Source organism: Chlorocebus sabaeus, chromosome 8 (assembly GCF_047675955.1).
Source record: "Chlorocebus sabaeus isolate Y175 chromosome 8, mChlSab1.0.hap1, whole genome shotgun sequence".
NCBI classification, from domain to species: Eukaryota; Metazoa; Chordata; class Mammalia; order Primates; family Cercopithecidae; genus Chlorocebus; species Chlorocebus sabaeus.
In genome coordinates, this window is record NC_132911.1 from 84,837,274 (window position 1) to 84,848,761 (window position 11,488).

Here is an 11,488-nt window from a genome sequence, read left to right on the forward strand (position 1 = left end):
AAGAGAATGAAAGCCAGATTGCTGTGGATTTTTTAAATGGCTGTGAATCGAGGAAGTAATTAATGCACATTTCAGATTTTTTATTTTTTAATAAATATATTATTAGAGGAAGGAGCAAAGGAAATAGGATAAAGAGAAAGAAGTTTTGAAGATGGGAAATTGGCACTGGCCCCAAGTAGAATGGGAGATGGAGCAGATACAGGTGAGAGCCAAGTCATGGCCTGATGAAAGAGCAGCTGAAATTGGCTCCCACAAATGGTGTTTCTGCTGCAGGACTGTGTGATAGTCTCCAGCGTCTCTCAGGAGTGAAGAAAGTGAGCCCAGTGGCTATAAACTGCGGTTCTCAAAGTATGGTCCGTGGACCAGCAGCTGCTGCTGCGGCTCCTGAAAACCTGCTAGAAATGCAAAACCTCAGGCCACACTCCAGGCCAACTGAATGAGAAAACCTGGGAATGGGGCTCAGCCATCTGGTTGAAGAGGCCCTCCAAGTAATTCTAATGAATGCTAAAGTTGAGATTGACTGCCAGACCATTGCTACCCAAAGTGTGGTCTGCAATCATGCAGCATCAGCACCATTTGGGAGCTTGTTAGAAATGCAGAATCTCTTTCCTCTCCCTCACAGCCACATCAGGAGTTTAATGAGATCCCCAGGTGGCTCCTATGCATATTAAGCGGCATTGAACTTAGGGACTTATTCTCCTCATTGGTATTTGTAGATAGCCAGTGATTCTTGAGGACCTAAATGAGAGGGTAACTTTTAGTGGAGTAATTTCAGGTTAAATTCAGATGACAGAAGAGGTATCAGATTTTGGAGGCTGAGAACCCTGCCTAACACCTTTCAAATGATACCATATAGGTGACTGGACCTGCTGTCTCCTGTCATGAACTACACTTGAGACAGAAATGGAAAATTATAATGCAAAACAAAACAAAATGCAGCTCTGATGGTCAGCCCTCAGGAAGGGTTATTGAGTGTCTACTATATGTCCTAAGTTCTTTGGTGGACCCTGAAATACGAACTGTTGCTCAGTTCCTATGCTCAGGAGCTCCCAGTCTAATAGAAGATATAGATGATACAGATGCATGAACACAGTATTATGATCCCTCTGGTAAAGGCATGATCATGATCTGCAAGGGAATTTGGGGATCATGGAGAAGGAGAGAGCCAGATGACCACAGTGGGTCAAAGAAAGCTTGTTGGACGAAGTCCTGCCAGAGCTGAATGAGTGGGGATCTACCAGATGATGAGGTAGCAGGAAGAGACATTCCAGGGAGAGGTGGCCTCAGGAACAAAGGCACAGAGACAACACAGAGTTTGGGATCTCCACCCTGGGGGCAGGAACATATTCTTTACAAGGCCAGAGTATCTAATTAAAAACACACACACACGGTTATTTTTGACATTTTCAATCCAAATACCATGTAGTCTTACTTTGAGCATGACTCTTTCTGTAGGGCTTAGGCTAGGCTGGTGTGATGGAAGAATTCTGCAGTGGCAGCAGCATTGACATCACTCCACATCACATGTGAATCAACAGTCCTGAGACAGGGAAGTCAAGCCCATGTTAGGTGGTCTATGGAGAAACTCCTCTATTGTCACATTCTCTCTTCTTCTTAACCCAGAAACCATGATTTTGGTGGCACAGAGAAATGTGAATACTCAGGTTAAAAACACTTGACACCGCCATTTCTCCACTCAAATCAGTGTGCCTAAAGGCACACCCATGCACCCAGACCAGCAACACCAACCCTCTCTCTGCACCCCTGTGTTATGTGATCTTAGCTGTGCTCACGGTGAACTCATGCCAGAATAAACCAGAATGACTATTTGAAGAGTCTTTCCCAAGAACCTCAGCTCTTCCCCCCTTGCAGAAGATGGGCATGAGTTTCAGGGCCCAAGGGTATTCTGCCTCTGTGGTGTTTAGCTTTCATACATTTATGTTGCAGTATATGATTTTTTTCTTTTTGAGACAAGGCCTGGCTCTATCACCCATGGAGCACAGTGGTGGGATCTTGGCTTACTGCAACCTCCGCCTCCCAGGCTAGAGCCAGCCTCCCACCTCAGCTTCCCAAGTAGCTGGGACTACAGGTGTGCACCACCATGCCTGGCTAATTACTGGTTTTTTTTTTTTTCTTTTTTTTTGTAGAGATTGGTTTTCACCATGTTGTCTAGGCTGATGTCAAACTCTTGAGCTCAAAGCAATCCACCTGCTTTGCCTCCCAAAATGCTGGGGGATTACAGGCATGAGCCACCATGCCTGGCCTATATGATGTTTTCATATTCTAAAAGGATCCTTCAAGAAAGAGGCAGATGTCTTATATTTACCTCTCATGGCATCGCTAATTTTACAAGGGTGCCCACTCAAATACTCAATTTTGTACAACGAAGTATTGCTCGAAGGAGGCACATTAGCTTGAAGCAATCTCAGTCAATGTTAGTTCAAAATTTTTACAGAGGCCACTTGATGCATTCAGTAAAACCAGGAGTCAAAGAAATTTAACTTAGATTTGGCCATTTTCCTGGAATCACCACTGATGGATGTTGCTGGAAATAAGACATCTATATACCACCTTATAAAGCAAGATGGTATGTGATTTTGATGTGGAGATCACAAGCAGCAGATTGATTTTCTGTAGTTAGGATAAAATATCCAGAGGCAACATCATATACAGATCCAAAAAGTGCTGCATGTCAAACAGCTCATCTGGAAGTGACTATGACGTGGTTTGCAGAACTGTTAAAAGATTGGAAAAGTGGTTCTAGTGATGGAAGAGACCTGATGTAAAGGACTCATGTGAAAAGTTTTAATAAAATAGATTCAAGGAGTGTGAGAATGGCAAAAAGCAAAGTATTATTTTATAAAATGCTTTTAAAAAATATTTACCTGTAACATTTAATGAATAGTTTTTTTTTTAACCTAGTCACACACACTATAAGGTAATAAGTTCAATGCAGTATACCTGTTGAGTGGCAAACTCATATATTTCGTATCCAACACAATAGTTAGATGTCTAATAGGCATCTCAAGCTTAACAGGACCGAAATAAAATTCTTGGTTTTCTTTTCAAACATGTTTCTTCCCCAGTTTTGCTCATTTTAATAAGTGGCACTGCAATTTACCCGTTAGTTTAAGATAAAAACTTAGAAGTCATTCTCAACTCCTCTTTTTCTCCCACATCCCAGATTTATCTTCAAAATACATCCTAAATCCAACCAATTCCACCACCTCCACCACTACGGTATTCATCCAGCACTCATCATCTCTAACCTGGACTACCTCCTAACTAGTCTTACTGTTTCACTTTTGTCCTCCTACAGGCAGACCTCCACATAGCAGCCAAATTGTGTAAAATATACAAAAAATAAAGCATGCCCCTCTCCTGTCCAAGAGCCTCTGATAGTATCCCATCACACTGAGAAGATATCCAAATTTTCCTTCTGAGGCCCAGAAGACCCTGTAATTATATTACTATCTCCATCCCACCTCTCAGTAACCTGCTCTCCTTTCCCTCCTTCCTATCTACATTGCCTTCTGTCTTCCTTCATCACACTAAACTCATGTTCATATCAGGCTGTCACACTTCCAGTCCTCTCTGGCAGAACACCCTGCTTCCAGATCTTACCATGACCTGCTGGCTCCTGAGTTTCATTCAGGCATCTGCTCAAATATGTCCTTAAAAAGGCCTTTCCTCACCACCCTGCTAAAATTGCACTTCAAACCTGATTCTTTTTTCTTTTGAGCACTTATTACCAGCAGCTCTATGACATTGAGATATCGTCTGTCTTGTTCATCCCTCTGTCCCTAAAATAGTGCTTAGCATTTATAGTTGCTTAAACATTTCTTTCCTGAATTTAAAGTAGTACTTGACTATTCCATCTATATCCCCGTAAGAATGGTTAACCATTCTAGTGGGTCAACAAACTTTTTGTGGACCTTTTTGTTGGAAGCTCTAGTGGTTCTCAAATTTCACCATGCATCAGAATCACTTGGAGAGTTTGTTAAAGCACAGATTAATGGGATGCAGCCTCAAAGTTTCTGATTTTAAAAATGTGGGGTGGGGTTGGAAAATTTGCATCCTAACAAGTTGCAAGGTGCTGCTGCAGCTTCTGGTCCAGGTACCACACTTTTAGAACATAAGAAACAACTGAGTCAAACATCACCTCTGGCAATGCCACTTCTTCACATTTTCTCTTCCCAATCCCTTGACCCTTTTTTTTCATTTGCCAGTAGCACCACAGAAAGCCATAGGACTTGTGCCCCAGATCTACTCCTCACTAGGACAACCTTGTGATATGAAGCACTTGAGGACCAAGGCTTCCATTCCTCCACTTCCAGGATTTTGCGCTGCAATTCTCAGGTTTTGCACAAAGTCGTAGAAGGAAAAGTGTTTGTGGAGCATTGTGCATTCTAATGATGTCAAAATTTGTAAAGGAAATGCCTTTTATCCTCCTCCCCTGCCAGGCTTTAAGCCAGTCCTTTCTGCATCTTAAGAATATGTCAGCATCATCAATACTAAAAGGTTGTGGTTCACCGCAATCAAACAGGACTCTTTTCCCAGCAATTGCAAGCCTGGGCAATGACTGATTGTTTAACTTCTGCCCTGTGTTGTTGGAAGGAAGCAGGGCTGAGATCTAGTTCTTCAACTGCAGCCGTGAGATTTCCTGTGTATTCCAGTGGGTAATGGCTGGGTGAAGGGAGAAGTTTCTGAAACCTTTCTCACTTTGAAGGGGTGTGTGTGTGTTAGACTTCCACTTAGATGAATCAGCCTGGAGCCCTTTCAGGCTTCCATGTTTCTTTTCCACCCCCGTTTTTTCATGCACATTTAAAATTGAGTGATAATTCTGAGCCCCATTTTCTTTTATCTTGTTTCCTGATAGTCTCCCACTGCTCATTCCTCAGAGTAAAATCATTAAAGCTCTCTCTAAGAAAACAATTATCTTGGGGGGTATGACCCATTCAACATTTACCTTATTTACATTTACAACATTCAATACCTTAGCCATTTGTGATGGGTTAATCAAGCTTTTAACAAGTCTTTGAAATCAGGAGAAAGGAATTTTATGGGAAAATGGTATTAGTGTAATCAGTGAACATCTGGGGTACAAAGCATGTCAGACAAGGGACCCTTGTGTTGGAACTGTTCTGTAATTTAATTCTGTTTAATTCTCTCACACATGTAGATTCATGTAATTACACGAATCTACATGTGTGATAGAATTAAACAGAATTAAAATACACACTACTGCACTGTAAATACACACAGAATTAAATACATACACATACACACACACGACTGTAAAACTGGTGAAATCTGAACAAGGTGGATTGTATTGTCAATATCCTGGTTAGGATATCGTACTGTAGTTATTCAAGATGTTACCGTTGGGGAAAACTGGGTACATTGGAGAAAAGTAGGTACACGTAATCTCTGTTATTTCTTACAACTGCATGTTAAAATAATCTCAAAATTCAAAGTTTAGAAAAGAATTGCTGCAGAGAGGACAGGACTGGTGGATGTCAGAATGCAGAGTCCCCGTTTGCAGTGAAAGCATCGTTGGAGCCCAGAGAAGAGGACAGAACCCCAATCTAAGGGGAAGAGAGGCATGGAAGGGAAGATGAGGCATGCTCCTAGGGAAAACTCCATTTTCCTTCTGTCCTTAAATTATACTGAGGAGAATATAGTCTATCACTAAGTCATAATTCCTAGAACAATCATCTGTCAGATGTGAAAGCAATAATAGTACTAGATGACACTTACTGAGTGCTGCCAGCTGCCTGTTTCTTTACATGAGTTATCTTGTTTGATCCTCTAATGTCCTATGGGATAGGTACTATTATTATATCCATTTTACAGATGAGAAACTCAAGGCACAGAGAAATGAAGAAACATAACTGGCAACTGGCAAAGCCAGGATTTGTCTGATATGCTCAGCAGTGCAGCATCAACACTATTGGGTGCTCACCATGTGCTAGGTATACTGCCCTAAATGCTTTCTCTTCATGCTGAAGAAAGTAGCCTATCACATCTGGAAAATTCTCTGTCAGATACTGGCATCAAATTACATTTGTTTGTTGTGTGCTTAAGTGTCAGGCACTTTACGTAAGTCATCCCATTGCATCCTCACAGCAAGTCTGGATGTATTGTCTCCACCTTATTGATGAGAAAGCCAGGCCCAGAGAAGTTGGCTGTCTTCAAAATCACAGGACCAACATATGCAGAACAGCAAAGGCACTCAGCCCTGAACTCCAGAGCTCTGAGCGCCGTGGCCTCCAACTCAGAAACCACAACCTCAAAGTCATTTAATTTTCCGCCAAGTTAGAGGCTCCTAGTATTCACTGACTGGGCATGAATCTATTTTATTTATCCTGGTGTGCAAAGGATAGAGGTTTAGCATACTCATTTTGCCTAGTACAACTTGGGAACTTTCTTTGCTATGTGAATCTGTTAGCCCAGGGACAAGCTCTTTGTAGTTTCACGGTTCAATACACAACAGCAGCACATACAACTCGATGTTTAATAAGGCTTCTTTAATGATGATGGTCATGAGTTTTGGCTTTGAAGGTTTGCAGGAAGCGATGAGCATTTCTGACATATAAGCGATCTCTTCTTCCGTTTCTCTCCTCTTCGTGTCACTCCAGAGCAGCTAGCAGGGGACTGGGAATTTAAATGGTTATTTATCTATTAGTTCCTCTGAGTGAAGTGGACACATTCTGTGCTACATCATCGCCCTGTAATCACAAAGACTGGACACACGAAACCGCGAGGAACCTGTCAGGGGAATTTCTTGCAGACTGATGGGGTGAACCAAATAAATTAACAGCATCTCAGCCGCAGGCTCCGGGTTACAATGCGGATTCCTCCTGGGCGGCGGGCCCCAATAGGCTTTCACTTATCTGCTGGGGCGCTCGCCCACTCCGAGCCAACTCCACGTCCTGGTTTTCGTCCTCGCCTCCTTCCCGCCGGCAGCCGGCTGCGGGTAAACACGCGGGGGTCGCAGAAAGAGGCGGCTGCTATTGGAGGAGCCCATCCAGGCCTCCCCTTCGCCTAGCTCCGGAGCTGTCAGTTACTCGAACAGTGCGAGCGAGATTTTGGCGCCACAGCTGGGAGTGAGGCTTTTGTTCCATAACAAAAACAAGCGCCTGAGTGGCAAGGCTGCCAGCGCCCAGCCCAGCCGAGCAGGCATAAAGGAGCCCGCGTCGCGGATGTTTGTGACCTGTCATTAGAGACAGCTCCCTCAGCTTCCAAACGATCACATGGAGACAATGTGGCAAATTATGTTTGCACCAGCAAAGACCCTGCTCGAGCCACGAAGGTGAATACTGTGCACCGGGATCTAGTAAGGGGGGCCTGCTTGCTCAGGCGGAAAAACACCAACGAGTCATTTCCAGCGCTTTTTGTCTCTGTCAAAGAACTTCTGTTTTCCCTCTGCAGCTGAAAGGCAACCTTCTGGTTGAAACAAGTTAAATGATGAATCCAAGAGGAAAAACTAGGTATTAAGATGTCATAATGTAGTTCTCCCGATATGGTAGTCCCCCATTATGAGTACATAGAGATGGAGTCTACTATATTATTTGTTTGATGTGTGCACATATGATGCTAAATTAGAACACGTCCAGACCCAGGTTACTCTCTACTATGGAAACATTCATGTGAAAACCAGAATTCAAAAGTCAGATAGATTAGGGGCGAGTGTTCTCATTTCAGTCTTTGAGTTTCAAAGCATTCCAAAGACTTGAAACTCCTCTCCAAATCAGTAAAGCTGATATCTAAAGTGCCACAATTAAGAATTAATTTATTCAGATTTAGTCTGGTTAGAATGGAAGTAGCTTTGAGAAAACGATGACGTTAAAGATAGTCATTTACACCTCAGTGTGAATTTGTTTAATTATTTTTCTTTTGAGAGTAGGCTTTCAGGAAGGAAAGAGACTAATTACAACTGAGTTCCTGGAAGGAGACAGATGAACAATATGGGTGGAAATGAACGCAGAAACACAGTCTAGGTGTCCCAGAAGCCCTGTTTGTGGCTTTACAATTCTGGGGAAACCCAGCTTTTTAAAGAGAGGTTTGTTTTGTTTTGTCTTGTTTTTGCAATAATAGAACTTTCTGCAGTTATGGACATGTTCTATATCTGCACTGTCTCATATGTGAACCACTAGGCACATGTGGTTGTTGAGGACTTGAAATGTGCCTGGTGTGACTGAGAAACTGAATTTTTAATTCAATCGGATTTAAATAGTCACATGTGACTAATGGTTTCCATATTGGGCAGCACAGCTTTAGAGCATTTTAAAAGGTGTCCACAAATCTTCAGGAAAAAAAATTGCATAGTGTGGTGGGCAGCCTCAAAGATGGCCCACAATAGTCCCCACCTCCTGGTATTCATGCCCCTGAGTGGGATTCCCTCCTTTTGAGCATGGGCTACAATTAACAATTTGTTTCCAGCAATGGAACATGGCCAGAGTGATGGGATGTCACCTCCAAGATTAGGTTACAAAGAGACTCCAGCTCCATCTGGAGCATCTTCTTTGGCTCTCTCCCTTGTTTACTGTGAGGGAAGCCAGGTGCCATGTCATCAGCTGCCCTATGGAGCGGCCCCGCTGGCAGGGAACTCATGTCTTCAGCCAACAGCCAGCAAGGATGCCGCCAAAAACCACGGGAAGGAGCTGAGAACTGAATTCTCCACCAGTCCGGGCCTAGAGATGACTGCAGCCCTGGCTGACACCTTGATTGCAGCTTTGTGAACCAGAGACACCCGTGTAAGCCATGCCTGAATTGTAGACCCACAGAAAATGTGAGCTAAGAAAGGTGTGTTGTTTGAAGTCACTGAGTTTTGGGGCAGTTTTTTACACAACAAAAAATTTTGGTATGGTTAAGTTCATTTAAAAGACATTTATATGAGTTAGGGTATCCCCCGGTCCAGAGAAACCTCCAAACATTAGTGTCTAATGCAATAAAAGTTCTGTTCTTTTAACAGTGCCATGTGGGAATTCTGATGGTGGTATGAGACCCAGCCCTTTTTCCTTCAGGTTGACCTAGAAGTCATTTCCATTCCAGTCAGCTGGAAGGGGAGGCAGAGTGACTCCCATGGGGAGCAGACCTGGGGAAGATGCACACCATTTCTGCCTATGTTCTACTGGCCTCGCTTAAATGACCACCCCAGACTGTAAGGCAGACTGGGAAATATAGTCCAACTGTATGCCCAGAGTGAAGCCAAAGCAGATTTGAGGATCAATCAGCCTGTAGGTTTTGCCAAAGCACAGTATTTTTTGAGGTGGGTAAGCCCCTTGACAAGAACAGGCCTTCATGGCTTGCCAAACCCTGGGATCATGCAGACAATAATCTCTTAACAAATAATGGTACGCCGGGCGCAGTGGTTCAAGCCTGTAATCCCAGCACTTTGGGAGGCCGAGGCAGGTGGATCCCGAGGTCAGGAGTTCAAGACCAGCCTGGCCAAGATGGTAAAACCCTGTCTCTACTAAAAATACAAAAATAGCCGGGCACAGTGGCAGGCGCCTGTAATCCCAGCTACTTGGGAGGCTGAGGCAGAAGAATTACTTGAACCCAGGAGGTGGAGGTTGCAGTGAACCAAGATTGGGCCACTGCACTCCAGCCTGGGCGACACAGTGAGACTCTGTCTCAAAATAATAATAATAATAGTAATAGTGATGACAGAACTCGAAAGAGGCTATTATCCCCATTTCAAGATGTGAATTCGCCAAAATTGTCAGAGTATTCTAGTCCCATAAGTTCCCATGACTCAACCAAAAGTCAGCCAAAGCAAAGTTGTGTGAAGAAAGTTATGGCACAGTTCTGGAAATGACAATGGAAAAAATCAGGAAAAGATTTTTCTTTTCTGTCGCCCCCCACAAAAAATCTGTGGACGCATTAGCAGTCTCTTCTCATTCCCGCCTCTACCCTCTGAAACCCAAAGCAACCTCTAATTTACTTTCTATCTCTGTGCATGTTCGAATGAGCATGTTCTAAACTATAGAGTGTGATTGGGGTGGAGTTCTACGAGCTGAGGCATCCCTTAGATGTGATTGCAAAGGTATCTGTCACATCTGTTGCTTTGGAGGCTGATTGATTTTCTGGAGCCTGCCCCCAATGTCACTGTCCGTCTTAGGGTTTATAGTGAAAGGGAAAAAAAAGAAAAGATTGGTTTTGTTGATTTCAGTTGTTTCAAATTGAAGAACTCATGTGTCAATATATTTTTGCTCCTGTATCAGTACATTTCTGAAATGTCACTCCTCCCTTTTATCACCCTGGTCACCTTCCACCCACCTCCCTTAATGTTAACTTGTGAGCTAGTAAACATGGGAATGTTAACTGAGTATGTATCTGTCAACATGTGTATTAGCCCGTCTTCACGCTGCTGATAAAGACATTCCCGAGACTGGGGAATTTATAAAGAAAAAGAGGGTTAATGGATTCACAGTTCCACGTGGCTGGGGAAGCCTCACAATCATGATGGAAGGCAAAAGGCGTGTCTTACATTGCGGCAGGTAGGAGAGAATGTGCAGGGGACCTCCCCTGTATAAAGCTATAAGATCTCATAAGACTTATTCACTGTCATGAGAACAGCATGGGAAAGACCCGCCCCTATGATTCAATTACCTCCCACTGGGTCCCGCCCACGACACATGGGAATTCTGGGAGCTACAATTCAAGATGAGATTTGGGTAGGGACACAGCCAAACCATATCAACATGACTTAAAAAAAAGTTTTGGCACCCTGAAGTAAACAACCAAAACAAAAAAAAAAAAGGAAAGAAGAATGCTTGACACAAATCCAAAGGCAGGTGTCTAAGGAGCTAATGTCACTTAAGCTTCAGGGCTCCTTCCTTGTAGGGGTCTTGTCTTAGGCTGAGTGCTGCCCTGCAGAGAGAAGCAGCAGCAGCAGCTCTCACATGTGATGAAGCCAAGAGTACCGCCCAAGGAGGGGGCCTCTCTATATTCCTACTTTTTAACAGCTTTATTGAGATGTAATACGAATAACATAGGATGTCCCCTTTTAAACTCTGTAATTCTGTGTTCTTTTTACAGTATATTCACAGACTTGTTAGTAGATTTTCATTACTGTAACCCCCACAAAAAAACTGTGGACCCATTAGCAATCTCTTCTCATTCCTGCCCTTAACCCCTGAAAACCAGACAACCTCTAATTTGCTTTCTATCTCTATAGATTTGCCCATTCTGGACATGTTTTTCTTTTTCTTTCTTTTTATGAAACAGCCTGGATAAAAGCTCTGTTACCCAGGCTGGAGTAGAGTGGCATGGTCATGGCTCATGGCAGCCTTGACTTCCTGGGCTCAAGTGATCCCCCAACCTCAGCCTCCCAAGTAACTGGGACTACAGGCGTGCGTGACCATGCCCGGCTAATTTTTTGTAATTTTAGTAGAGACAGGGCTTCCCCACGTTGCCTACACTAGTCTGAAACTCCTGGGCTCAAGCAGTCTGCCCACCTTGGCCTCCCAAAGTGCTGGGA